This window comes from Amblyomma mixtum, chromosome 1 (assembly GCF_055824585.1).
Source record: "Amblyomma mixtum isolate Tamu chromosome 1, ASM5582458v1, whole genome shotgun sequence".
NCBI classification, from domain to species: Eukaryota; Metazoa; Arthropoda; class Arachnida; order Ixodida; family Ixodidae; genus Amblyomma; species Amblyomma mixtum.
In genome coordinates this window covers 201,499,808-201,513,906 of record NC_143012.1, presented here as the reverse complement: position 1 = coordinate 201,513,906, position 14,099 = coordinate 201,499,808, and the positions used below count along the sequence as shown (strand labels likewise).

The 14,099-nt window shown below is 46.1% G+C and overlaps 1 long non-coding RNA gene across 1 annotated transcript in view; it reads right to left on the bottom strand.

Annotated features, from left to right (window-relative positions):
* LOC149370548 (uncharacterized) overlaps window positions 1-14,099 on the bottom strand; it is a 191,759-nt gene that overhangs the window by 176,603 nt on the left and 1,057 nt on the right. The window contains exons 2-3 of the long non-coding RNA XR_016285851.1: window positions 8,583-8,739; window positions 3,578-3,726 (exon numbers count right to left, since the gene is read on the bottom strand). This is a non-coding gene — a long non-coding RNA (uncharacterized LOC149370548). The remainder of the gene's footprint in view (window positions 1-3,577; window positions 3,727-8,582; window positions 8,740-14,099) is intronic.

The following is a 14,099-nucleotide window of genomic DNA, read 5'->3' as shown; positions in this document are numbered from 1 at the left end:
TCGTCGAGGCCATTGCCCGTCAGTACCCCCAGACTTAAACATCAGGATCGCCACAAACAGCCCTTATCAGGGCCACCTAAGTCCCACCTGAACTGGCTCTGGTGGGCCAGCATAAACGGCCGGACAAAATGCCAGGACCCGTTCCTTCGACTCGTCGAGGCCATTGCCCGTCAGTACCCCCAGACTTAAACATCAGGATCGCCACAAACGGCCCTTATCAGGGCCACCTAAGTCCCACCTGAACTGGCTCTGGTGGGCCAGCATAAACGGCCGGACAAAATGTCAGGACCTGTTCCTTCGACTCGTCGAGGCCATTGCCCGTCAGTACCCCCAGACTTAAACATCAGGATCGCCACAAACGGCCCTTATCAGGGCCACCTAAGTCCCACCTGAACTGGCTCTGGTGGGCCAGCATAAATGGCCGGACAAAGTGTCAGGACCCGTCCCTTCGACTCGTCGGGGGCATTGCCCGTCAGTACCCCCAGGCTTAAACATCACTACAGTCGATCCCGGATATATCGAACTCGAAGGGAATCGCGAAAAAGTTCGATATATCAATAATTCGAAATATAAAATATGCCTATTAGACGCTTATTTTAAAACTGCGCAAATCTCGGACAATTTCCCGGGATCGTAGCAAGCGGGAACTTACCGATTTACTCCTCTCAAGTCCACAAAAACGAAAGCACAACTCCACGATCAGCGCGCTTTATTTCGCAAGAAAAAAGTCAGTGAGCTTTGCTTGCCTCTTCCTCTGCACCATGCAGTTCATTAAGCTGTCCTCAAGCTTGTTGATAGTATCCAAATGAGAAAGTCCAGTGCCCTCCATTGCGCCACAACAGCGACGAATGACGCTGAATGCGGATGCAAGTTCAGCCGCAGTGCATGGCGGCTGGGCCTCTTCGCACAATCTTCGTCACTGCTCGGGTCCACTTCCTCGGTATCGATGATGTCAGCCACGATGTGAGCATCAGAAATTAGGTGTCTGCGGGCCTGCGGCCAGCAGGGTTTCCCTCTTCCCAGCTCCTTATGGCCATTCCCATTTCCTTTCACACCCCCCACAAAGTTCCCATCAGTGACTAAGAGCGCAGCTGTCCATGGCCAGCGCCGCGTGAACTCTTATTAGGAGAAGCCCATTTGCAGGAGCGCGCGCTAGTGGAAGAAGCCCACTTCCAGGGTGGCGCATACTGGGAGAAGCGCACTTGCGGGGGCTCGGCATGGCACGGAGTTCGATGTATCAAATATAGGGTGCACAGGAGTTCGATAAACGTAAACAAATTTCCTATACTTTTGCATGAGATTCCCAAGGGGATTCTACATCTGTTCGATATAGGCAATAATTCGATATATCCGGGTTCTATATATCCGGGATTGACTTATCGCCACAAACCTCCTCACAAATTTGTCATCCACAACAGGACAAGGCCGGTTTTTATTTGTGTGCTTGTTATGTTAATTTAGACACAGTATGAGCACTTCAGAGTTGGTTGCTTTAGGCGAGCGCATGGGCTTGCGCGGTGTGGAGTTGCGAGCGTGGGTGGAGGACGAGCTTCGTAATTCACGGGAAGAGAGAGTCGCTGAGCGTGAAGCTACGAAGCAGAAATTAGAGTTAGAGCGTGAAGCTATGAAGCAGAGATTGGAGTTAGAGCGTGAAGCTACGAAGCAGAGATTGGAGTTAGAGGCACGGAATTTAGAGAAGGGGCGTGAGGCTGCGAAGGAACATTTGGAGTTAGAGGCGCGGAATTTGCAGCTACAAATAAAGCTCATGGAGGGTGGCGCAAATATTTCAAGTGACCTTGGAGAGCGTAGCGTCGCACCGGCCAGCTCCATTAACCTGCACAGCCTCATACCACAGTACAATGAAGCGCGGGATGACCTTGATGCCTACTTAAGGAGGTTTGAGCAAGTGGCCACGGGACAGGGTAGGCCAAAAGAGAAGTGGGCAATGGCGTTGAGCTTGTGCCTTGGCGGCAAAGCACTTAGGGTCTTTGGTCGGCTCTCGCCTGAGGATTCTGTGGACTATGACAAAGCGAAGCTTGCCTTGCTGCAGAGGTATAGGTTCACCGCGGAAGGGTACTGAGAAAAGTTTCGCCAGAGCAAGCCCCAGGATGGTGAAACGGCCTCGCAATATGCTGCGAGGTTGTTTAGCTTCTTTGACCGTTGGGTCGACATGCGGGGAGAGAAGGCCTCACTTTTGAGGTGGTTCGCGAAATGGTCGTGAGCGAGCAATTCGTGAACAATAGTCATTCCCGTTTAGCCCTCTTCTTACGTGAATGGGAGGGCAAGACAGTTTGCAAGCTGGCGGAGGCTGCCGATCATTTTCTCGAAGCACAGTGGCAAAATAACTTGTTGGTCTTTAAAGAGAAGGGGGAGCACACGAAAGGTAAAGCCAAGGACGAGAATTCAGGTCCACAATCCCGCCTTCGGTGTTTTCTTTGCGAGAAGACTGGGCACAAGGCATCGTCGGATTGTCGGACAAAGCCGAAGCAATCGTATTGTACCTGGTGCCGCGAGGTAGGACATGATGCCCAGTCACGCAGAGCTAAGAGACCAGGAGACCGTGAGGCGTCCGCATGTTGCATGACACCTCGGTATTCATGTCCCGATAACCCTGCAGAGGTAACGCGCATAGAGGGCCAGTTGGGGGAGATAGTCTGCCCTTCCACACTTGTGGAAGCTGCTATGCCCATGGGGCACGGCGAGGTGTTTGGCCAGCCTAGTTCGGTATTACGGGATACAGGCAGCAACAGCACTGTTGTGCGTGAGTCCCTTGTACCGGCAGCGGCACTTACAGGGAAAAAGGCTACGTTATTCTTGGCCAATGGGACCTGTGTAGAAGTTCCGGAAGCAGAAGTGGTGACTTCTACACCCTACTTCTCGGTAAGGCCATCGCGCGGTGCTTGTCTACACCCATGTACGACATCATAATAGGCAATGTCCCTGGCGCTAAATCTCCATCCTCGGTCGACCCGCCAGTTCTAACTGATCAGGCAGCTTCCCCTGCCATGACGGGTTCGGTCGATGTTCCTTCCCTTACGGTGACGGCGAAGGTTTCAGAGAGTAGCAAAAGCCCCACTCATAACACACTCCACTTGTCACGGCCGGAGTTTCGCCTCAAGCAGGAAGAAGGCCCGACCTTAGAGGTGTGTCGCAGGAAGTTGGGGTAAACCTTTCCTGGCAAGGGACAGACCGCCCGTACTTTTCATACAGATGACGGTGTTCTTTTCCGAACATACCAAGTGTGTCCCGGCCGAGTTGTTCAGCAAGCGGTGGTACAGAAATGCTTACGCACGCAAGTCCTCACGTTGGCGCATGAGAGTGCATTCTCGGGTCATCAAGGGATACGAAAAACGATAGCTAGGGTTCTCAGTGAGTTTTATTGGCCCAGTGTACAGGCTGACATTAAGAGATATGTCAGGTCATGTGATATGTGCCAACGGACTGTCCCGAAGTGAAGGGTGAGCAATGTTCCACTAGGCCGGATGCCTCTCATTTCTACACCGTTTGAGCGAGTGGCAGTCGACATCATCGGGCCGTTATCCCCAACCTCATCTAGAGGGAACAGATATATACTCACGTTAGTAGACTTTGTGACCAGGTATCCTGACGCGGTTGGTTGCTCTACATGCCATTGACTCCGCCACTGTGGCAGAAGGCCTGCTGGAGATGTTCTTGCGCTTTGGATTCCCGCAAGAGGTCTTTGCGATCAGGCTTCATGCTTCAAATCTACATTGATGAGAGAAGTAAATGATGCGTTAGCTATTAAGCATCTGAGGTACACACCCTACCACCCTATGACCCATGGGCTGGTGGAACGCTCCAATGGAACCCTGAAAAACACGTTACGGAAGTTGAGCCAGGAGCATCCCAAGGCGTGGGACCGTTACCTGGCCCCTCTCCTCTTTGCCTACAGGTGCCTACAGGGAAGTCCCACAAGCTAGCCTGGGATTTTCTCCCTTCGAATTGGTTTACGGCCGTCAGGTACGGGGGCCGGTAGCGATTTTGAAAGAGCTTTGGACCACAGGTCAAATCAATGACTATGCCTATCGGCTAGACTTGAGGGAGCGGCTAGAAAAAACTCTACAGCTTGCCCACCAAGCTTTAGGTAATGCATAGTGGTCACAAAAGCTCTACTATGATAGGCGTACCTCAAAACGGCAGTTGAAGGTGGGAGACCGGGCCCTAATTTTACTCCCTACATCTCAAAACAAACTTCTAAATTTTCTTCTTCTAAATTCAAACTTCTAAATTTATTCTAAATTTTCACCTTTTGATTCTCCATCTGAGCTAATGAAATCTAACCGTATCCAACCTCTTGAAGCAAGAAGAAAAAATATTCAACGAGGATTTCTTTCCTTGCTTATAAATAACAAATTGGCGCTTGATCCTGCACCCTATTTATCGTTTTTAGCTACACACATCAAACATCACCATCATCCCGGTTCACCTACCCCGTACTTTGCAAGAAGTGACACTTTTAAATTTTCCTTTTTCCCGCGTACCATCAGCGAGTGGAATTCTGTGACACGATAAAATATAAGCGCATAGTCATCCTGCACGCCTTTTTTATTGTTCTTTTTTCTTTTACTTGTTGCCCGTGTATCTGTGTTACCTAATATGTACTTGTTCTGCTTGGATCTATAACATGATCTGCAGTATTAAATAAATAAATAAAAATAAAACAAACTTCTCATGCATTGGAAAGGGCCGTTTGTAGTCACCGGCAAGAAGAACGACTATGATTACTGGCTGGATGTTGGCTCTGGGAAGAAGCTCTTTCATATTAATATGTTAAAACGCTATGAAGAGCGCCAGCCCGAAACTACCCTCCAGGCGTCATCCTTCGTGGTCGTAGAGCAAATCGAGTCGGAAACCCGTCTACCATCCTTCACTGCTAGCCCAGGAGCCGGCATTGCGGTTGTCAAGCGAGCCGAGAGTTTAAGCTCCCAACAGATGACAGATCTTGACACCTTGTTGGAGTCCCATGGCTATATTTTTTCCGAGATGCCTGGCCGTACAAATCTGCTGAAGTGTCAGTTGAAGCTAACCAGCAGTACACCCATTAACATCGCACAATACCCTTTACCCTTTGCACTGCGAGAAGTTGTTGAGAAGGAAGTTGATGACGTGTTAAAGTTAGGAGTACTCAAGCGCTCTTAATCACCCTACAACTATCCATTGGTTCTGGTCAAGAAACCTGACCACACGTACCGGGTCTGCATAGATTTTCGTTGAATTAACAGCGTCCTGGTAGATGATGCCGAGCCTATCCCGAGAACTGATGTCATGTTTACAGCGGTTGGCACTAAATGCTATTTCTCGAAAATGGATCTTACTAAGGGTTACTGGGAGGTTCCTCTGGATGACGCGTCGAAACCCATCACTGCTTTTTCAATGCAGTCTGGCCACTATCAGTCCCGGTACATGCCTTTCGGGATTAAAACCGCCTCAGCGATTTTCACCCGCCTCATGAGGGCGCTTCTGTCAGGTTTGCCCAATGTGGTGCACTATATAGATGATGTGTTGGTCGCCACTGCAACGTGGGAGGAGCATATACACACCCTCCGTCTCTTGTTTGAGTGTATCAGAGAAGCGGGCCTCACTGTGAAACCACAGAAGTGCGAACTCGGCACTAACCATGTGATCTTCTTGGGACATGTGTTAGGCGGAGGCAAGATTCGGCCAGTAGATTCAATTGTCTCTAATAGTGCACACACCCAGGGTTGCCGTTGGTGGCTACTTTGCGCCAAATTCGCTACTTTTCGACCCCGTCTGGCGATGAAAATTTCACGCTGGCTCCTTGGCTACTTTCTGGCTACTCTGAACTTCTATTTTGGCGTATTTACTAGCCATTTTTTTTTTTGCAATTGCATATACAATAGCAAGCAAGAAGAGAAAAGAACAATTATTTCCAAGCTTTGCTGTCCTCATCGCTCTCCTGGTCGCCTTGATGCGCGCGCGCGTCCTCGACGCATACATTCCTCCAACGAACTGGAGTCTGAAATACGCCAGCAGCAGAGAATTAGCGGTGCACTTGATCGCGCATCATGTTTGACTTTCCGGCTCGCAGCGGCATCGTACAAGGACACTTGCGGCGAAAGCCCTTTTCAACACCTGGCGCAAGGAGCACTGAAAACTTTGACCCTTCCAATTTCTAATGCTGATGCAGAGCGCGTGTTCTCTTGCGTGAACTTGACGAAAAGAGAGATCCGTAACAAAATGAAGCTGGATTTGCTTATGGCAATTCTGCGAATCAAATTTGGGCTACGACTCCAAGAAAAATCGTTTAACGTTTAACGTTCCTGCTGAGTTGTTGAATAGAATGTGCCAAAATTACTCCGGCAAGAACACTATCTACTCTAGATAAACTACGCGGACTGAACTATTATTTATTTGCAACGTACCTGATACTTGAAGGCCGAGCAAGAGGCCCAAAATTCCGCGCTCTCCGTGTGTTTTTGTGTTGATTCAAAATGATATTATTTATTGTTCATTAATAAAAGTGGCTTATAATAATGGTTTTTTTCTACTTGGCTACAAATTTGGCGCCAAGATCAGGTGGTGTGGCTACTTTTCGCTACTTTTAGCTTCAGTTCTGGCTCTTTTTGAAAAATTCCCAACGGCAACCCTGCACACACCCCAAAACCGCAAACCAAGAAGCAGGTTAGGTCGTTCCTCGGCTTGGCCGGCTATTACCGAGACTTAATCCCTTACTATGCTGCCAAGGCCCAACCATTGGTGGAACTCACCCGCAAAGCAGAAAACAACCATGTGCATTGGACACCGGAGCGTGAAAGGGCCTTCGAAGAGCTTAAATACACCCTAGCCTCGAAACCCATTGTCCGGGCGCCTGATCTGGCCAAGGAGTTTGTCCTATGTACGGATGCCTCTGGTACGGGCCTGGGGGCAGTTCTCTAGCAGGAACATGATAGTGTTCTCCATCCTGTCTCGTATGCTAGCAGGCAGTTGCTACCATGAGAGACAAGATATTCTGCCATAGAGTGGGAATCTTTAGCGCTCGTATGGGGGGTAGCCAAATTTCACATCTTCCTATATGGCCGAACGTTCACCGTTCAAACTGATCATCAACCGCTTCAGTGTTTGGCGCAGGCCAAGCACTTGAATAGTCGCGTGCTCAGATGGAGTCTCTTGCTACAAGAATACTCTTTCCATGTGGAGCACATCAAGGGTTCCTCCAATGTCGGAGCAGACTATTTAAGCAAAGCATGAGCCCACACTTGCTCTTGTTGGCACTGTCTGTGTTTGTTCATGCTTGCTTTTGAGAGTCCGCTACCTACTTTTTAAGCCTTCCGTGATTCCTCGCCCCTCTATGGACGCATTACGTTGGCTATTCATGTACTCTCTGTGTTGTGTGTGCGAATGTCTGTGTACGCTTTGAACACTGACAACCGTCGTATTGTGTGTGGCATGTAGTGTGCGCGCTGTGGTGTGGTGTTCTGTGGTGCGATCGTCGAACACGACTAGGGTCGCTCTCCTGGACTTGAGTTCTGTCCCTTGGAAAAAAACTTTCGAAGAGGAGGCCTTCTGTAAGGATATAGCGCCACCCAGCGTCGGTTGTGGGGCCGAAGACGACAAAGCACGGGTAGCGCTATCTCCTTTTCTCTCTTTCTTTTCTGTACTTTTCGCGAGGGCTTTGTTCTGTTTTCCTTTTTGTTTTTCCTCTTGTTGTTTTCTTCTCTTGTCTCTTTCCTCTTTTCATTTCAATACTTAAGTTAGAGCTTCCTTTCCTCCAAATGCCGCCTCGTTTATTTCTTATACCTTTAATGTACGCTTTTTTTTTTTACAGACCAAATGCAATGACACTGCACATACTTATTGAGTTTTTTCTGCTGATTTCAAATATGCAATTTGTTTATTTCTAGGCCAATTAGTTCCCGAGATATTAATATATATCATGCCATTGTCTGCTCAAACAATAGAAAAAAAATGGGCCACCAGAAATTTAATTTTAATATGTGGGTAGATACTACAATGTGTGAGGAATGCAACGCTGGAAGCAGTTTTCAGTTATTTGTCCGTGTGGACAAATGGGCTTAGTAGTTAGTTTCATGTGTGTCGTGTTTTCTGGCATTGTATGTCTGGTTAACTTACTTGAAAACTAACTATTATGCCCATTTGTCCACACGGACAAAAAACTGAAAACTGCTTCCAGCGTTGCATTCCTCACACATTGTAGTATGAACCAACATATTAAAATTAAATTTCTGGTGGCCCATTTTTTTTCTATTGTTTGAGCAGACAATGGCAAGATATTATTAATATATCAGGAACTAATCGGCCTAGAAATAAACAAATTTCATATTTGAAATCAGCAGAAAAAACTGAATAAGTCTGTACAGTTTCATTGCATTTGGTCAATAAATAAAAAAAGTTATCTAAGACCCATGTCCCCCCTTAACCTGCAATCTTTCACCTCCTCACACTCACCAATCTCTATCTTTACATCTTTGCACATCTGCACAAGGCTCTCTTCGTCCATTCTCAAAGCAGCTTAGCTGTAAAGATCAAGTAAGTGCGACCCACAGCACTAAGCAGTTTCAGAGATGAACAGATCACTTCACCTTGGGTTGGTAGCACACACAGAAGGGTGACGGCCACTGGCAGCCATTCCGTTGGAAAACGAGTTCCATTCCTCTTGTGTTGGAGGAGGAGCCTTTTTTCTTGGCACGCAATGCGCAGCACTTGGCACTCCAGGGACAATCTGAAGGCGGCACAATTCTGGTGATGAAAAGTGTGTCGCCGAGATTGGCAACGGTGCCACGTTAATAGATGAACAGTGCCATTTCTAGATAAAACAAGTGCAGAAGTATGCGAGCACACCTCACCGAGCCCAGCCATACAAAGTACAATGACCCCACACAACACGGCCATCACCGTTCATCAGCAGCCACAGTGTAAGAGGAGTGACAGAGAGGCTTTGAGAGTGATTAACCTTAGTCAAAATCACCAATTCATTGCTTACAATGTGTCTGATGAACGGCTCTTGTACCCAACCGCTTACAACAAAGTTATTAACCTTGAGTGTCGTCATGTTTTTCATTTGCTCTCTCGTTAAATTGCTAGCTCTCGTGGCAAGAAAGAAATATCCAAGAAGTCAACCTCAGGCCAGTGTGATGATCCCTTCACATAGTTGCCCACAGTCAAGTGCATTGGGTCGCAACCGCACCTCGCTACCTTTGTATCGTAGCGACAGAGATGGTCGCAGCTCAGGTATGATGCATAGTCGTGCTCGACAGTTCGTCCTCTAGTTGACACTGCCATCATCAACTGACACAAGGCAAGTCAGTCGTTGTCAAAAGTAATGCAAACGTGCACAAGTGACGAGCGTCGCATGATGGACAGGCGCATCTGAATGCATGGAACTGTATTGAAAGCATGCTGAAGATACACAAGCGACAGCTAAAACAAGAAGAAATGGCCAATTCAGAACTTGTGGAAGTACGAACAGATCTGTAGCAATGCCTATTTGTGGTTTTGGTTTCGCTGCATGATCGCAATGGAGGCACGCGAAACTTGCTTTTTATCTTTATCAACATTCGCTTGCAGGGGCCACAGAAGATGATATCCATCTTTATTGACACTGCTCTTAGCTTGTTTATCACTGACGCTCGCAATGTATGCTCGGTTTCCTTGTTTACTGAGTTTCCTTACAGTTTTTCTGATACACGGCAAAGCGGCGATATGACCCAACGCACTGCCCGTTTTCTTTACACCAACAGCGATGACTCTTCCGCATTTAATGTGTGCAGACTGCAATAAGGTGCAGTGCATAGACCTGTTTTTCAAGGAATACCACACTCTAAAATACTACTGAACATTTTGAAATTCTGAGTGATGCTGGCACCAAAATACTGTTCCATAATTTTTTTTACAATTCCTTCTCGACTTTACACATTTTATGCATTCCAAATCCGTAGAAAGTTTTTTTTTTTTTTTAAACTGGACCCTGGAAGGGTTAAGTACTGACTGAGCACCTCAGCTGAGTATAAGTGCCTGCTAATGGAAATTCAAAATGGATCCTGATATGGTCAGCGTTTTGAAGACAACATATTCGTACTCTACAATTGAGCTGAAACTACCTGGAAGGAAAGCTACAGCCTTTGCCAAAAGTTAGGGGCCCAAGGTGTTTGCTTCTGAAGCCCACTGTCTGGTTCGTAATGCATCACCAGCACTCGAAATTTGCTGAAGGTAAGATTTCTGGTCCTGCCTTCTCCAATGGGTAGGACTACCCCAAATGTTACAGAAGTCCCACTGCGAGGCTTAGAAGCAAACCCCCGGGGCTCTAAACTTTTGACAAAGACTGCACATCCTGCTCTGCTGCTCTTTTGCCGTTGAGAAAACTTATAACAGCGTCCCCCATGTCACCATGTCCAACCCCATGTCTGCCTTGGGAATGCCATCAGCACCGAGTTCTACTATACAGTTCCTCTATGCTGACAACATGATCTCTATGTGCTTTGGTAATGTGGAAACAGGCATGACTCATGTTCACACAGGGCTTCAGAAGGGATGCCAGCTTTCACCAATCCTACACACCCTGCAAGTGGCTGACCTGGAGCATTAGCTCCTAAATCAGGCAAGAGTTTCGGCCTGAACTACAACACAACACAACTGGACAAGAACAGCCACCTGCCAGGCTTGACTTTTGCGGATGACTTAATTAATGGCTGAATGGTCAAGCTGAGTGGGAGAGCGGACAGCATCGTTATACGGCTGTTTCACAGCATGCGCTTCTTCGTGCAGATAATGGCAACCCTTGAACTCAATGCGGGACTTAAGCCACCAGCTGATACCATTTCGGCTGCGCCCGTGATTGTCAATGTTCAAGTCGACAGTGTAGAATACGGAGAGCTCTGACAACCCTGCTACACCATGGCTCCATCATACAAGCCCTGCACATCGTCCACGACACCACCTTTTCACCTGGATAAAAACGAATCGCAGCGGCCCGCGCCTTTCAGTGGGCATGGGGACAGCGTCGTCATGCACGTTTCACGCATCCATTTTTCTTCATGCAGGATGGTAATAAGGTTTCCATGTTTGTTAAGAAATCGACCGATATGTACCTGCTCCTGTGCGCCCGGGAGTGCTGTTGCTTTTGCTTGTCCAGTGCTTCGATGTTTCTAGATACTATGTTTCTAGAAACTGCTTTTGATGTCGGGGGATGCTGACCTTAACCCTGGCCCTGGAACAGGCTCTGGTGCTGTCACGTAATCCTAAGACAGCGTTGCTGAAAATTCTCTGCAGAAACACCTTAGTGACATGTTGACTCTATCAGAAGGCATTAATTGAAGGACTGCTAAATTGGAGTTAGAGCAATCACACTTAAAAGCCTCTATAAATGAAATAAAACTAAATCAGCAATCAATGATTAGGAATATTGCCGATATTGGCGCGAGACTGTCAGCAGTCGAATCTGAATCATCCGCCAGCGGTGTGGCTCCAGAGTAATTACGGCCTTTGCATGAGCTAGCCGATGAGCTCGTCAATGAAAATAACAAGTTATGTCTTGGATAAGCTGAGCTGGAAGACCGGCAGCGAAGGGACAATCTTCTGTTCTTCAGCATACCCAACAGTTTGTCCGAAACGTGGGATGGAATGGAAGAAAAATTATTGAACCTTGTTTCAGGATGCTTTGGTTCCTGCTCGTACGAAGGCCATGGTTGAACGAGCACACAGGATTGGTGTGTTCTCGGACGAAAAATGCACGACTGTTGTGAAGTTCCGATATTTCAAAACAAAACAACAAATCCTAGTACAGTCTGCCAATAAAAAGGCGAATGGAAGTGAAGATTATTCTTTGCAGACACGTGTGGCTAGAAAGAAGCTTCTGCAGTTAGCGAAGGAGGATGACTTGAAGTATAAGCTGCTCGAGGTATAACAAACTGTTTAGTAACCACAGATATTATAGCTATATTATAGCTATTACATTATAGCTATTACATTATATATTACATTATATATTATGGCTATTATATTATTAGCTGTATTATAGCTATTATAGCTATTATAGCTATTACAGATATAATAGCTAGCTGGCCCACCGGGATCTTTAGTGGCCCCTAATCACATGGCATCTAACTTGACACATGCTCTGCCATAGCTATGCAGGAGGGGCAGATAATAAGGGGGAGATAATCCAGCACTTTCAATTCATTTTACAAACATTAAGAAGTATACCTAAGCGGCAAGTTCAACTCTGTCACCGACTCACGTGATGCCGATGTTGTATTATTGACAGAAACATGGCTTTTTGCTAAGACAGAGAGCAAGGCACTGTTCGATTGGAAGAGGCGCTACAATGTTTATAATTCTGATAGAGGTCACAGAAGTGGAGGAGGTTCATTAATAGCCATCGCCAATAATATCGTGTCTTCACACATTAACCTTCTTAACATTTTGGAGTTGGTTTAGGTTGAACTTTGTGTTCATTTCAGAGAGCTGATTTTGTGCATAGCAACTGTTCCCCGCCTTCGTGTGCCACTTTCCTTGATGATTCACAGATAACTCAGTAAGTTATCTAGGTGCACCAATCCTTCTAGCTGGTGACTTCAATTATCCCAGTGTCGTATGGGCTAATACATCGCCTTATCCTCGCCCCTTTTCTACTGAACGCAACAACTTTTTACAAACTTGTTCAGACTTCAACCTGTCACAGCTAGTTATTAAACCAACTTGAGCCACGCCATTGGACCTTGTACTAACTAACGCTCCGGATGTTATTCCTTCTATCTCGTACTTACCTCTTAGTGATCACCCCTTGCTTCATCTCGATATAAAAATTCATATTCCTAATCGCCACAGCCACTTCAAGTCTATTTGAGATTAGAAATGGGCCGACTACGATTCCATTAATTGTGAAATAGCTCTTTTTTTTTAACAATTATTTACCAGAATTTTCACAGCGTTCTGTTCACACTAACTGTGAATGTTTTAAGGACACTGTTGAACGTCTCACTAATACATTTGTGCCACTAAGACTTTTGCAGTGTAATAGCCAATCACTATGGTATAACAACATTCTGAAAAGGCTATCCAATAAAAAAAAAGCGTTTGTTTCGCTCGGTGAAATCACTGAATTCGCAACAATGATGGGACGCCTACCTTTCTGCAACTGCTAACTACAAACTAGCTTTGAAAAACGCTAAGGACTCCTTATTTAAGAGTACCTTGCGTGCTCTACTGATCAATAACCCTAGACAGTTTTTGAATACTTTGAACAAGAAAGATACTCCCTCAGTAATACTTATATCTTCTGATGATGTTCTATTCCACTTAATGAATGTGCTACTGTTTGTAATAGTGTTTTTGTTACTGATTTTTCTGGCAATATTTGCCTTACTAATCATGTATGTCCTGTTTTTGATGCTTTTCCCATAGATTTAATTCTTTTTGACACAAATGGCATTCCGAGAATAATTGAAAACCTGAATATTCCCTCATCCTCTGGCGTCGATAACATTAATCCCATATTTCTGATTAATACAAAGATGTACAGCTCAATGATCCTTACCAAACTGTTTGACCAGTCTCTGGAAACAGGTTGCATTTCCAATGACGAGAAGGTTGGGAAGGTGATTCCACTGCACAAGTCTTGCGATAAACACTGCCCTGATAACTTCTGCCCAGTGTTACTCACCAGCATTCCATGTAAAATCATGGAACATGTCATCTACTCTCATCTAGTTGCTTTTTTGGAATCCAACTGCTTTTTCAGTAATGCCCAACAAGGTTTCTGTAAACCCTTTCCTTCCAAAATGCAGCTCATGTTTCACAAATTGCTTGCAATGCATTCTCGATTCCGGGTCCCAGGCTGACTGCATATTCATGGATTTTTCTAAAACATTTGACAAAGTTTATCGTTAGCTTCTTTTACTAAACTAAAAAGCCTTAACGTCGGTTCCACATTACTTGCATGTTAGCATTTGTTTCTTTCAAACCGAAGTCAGTACATAACAGCTAATAACGTCTATTCAGATTCTTCGCCTGTTTGCTCTGGTGTGCCTCAGGGGTCCGTTCTTGGGACCCTCCTCTTTTTCATTTATATATTTGTCTTTTTGCTGATGGCTGTGTTACTT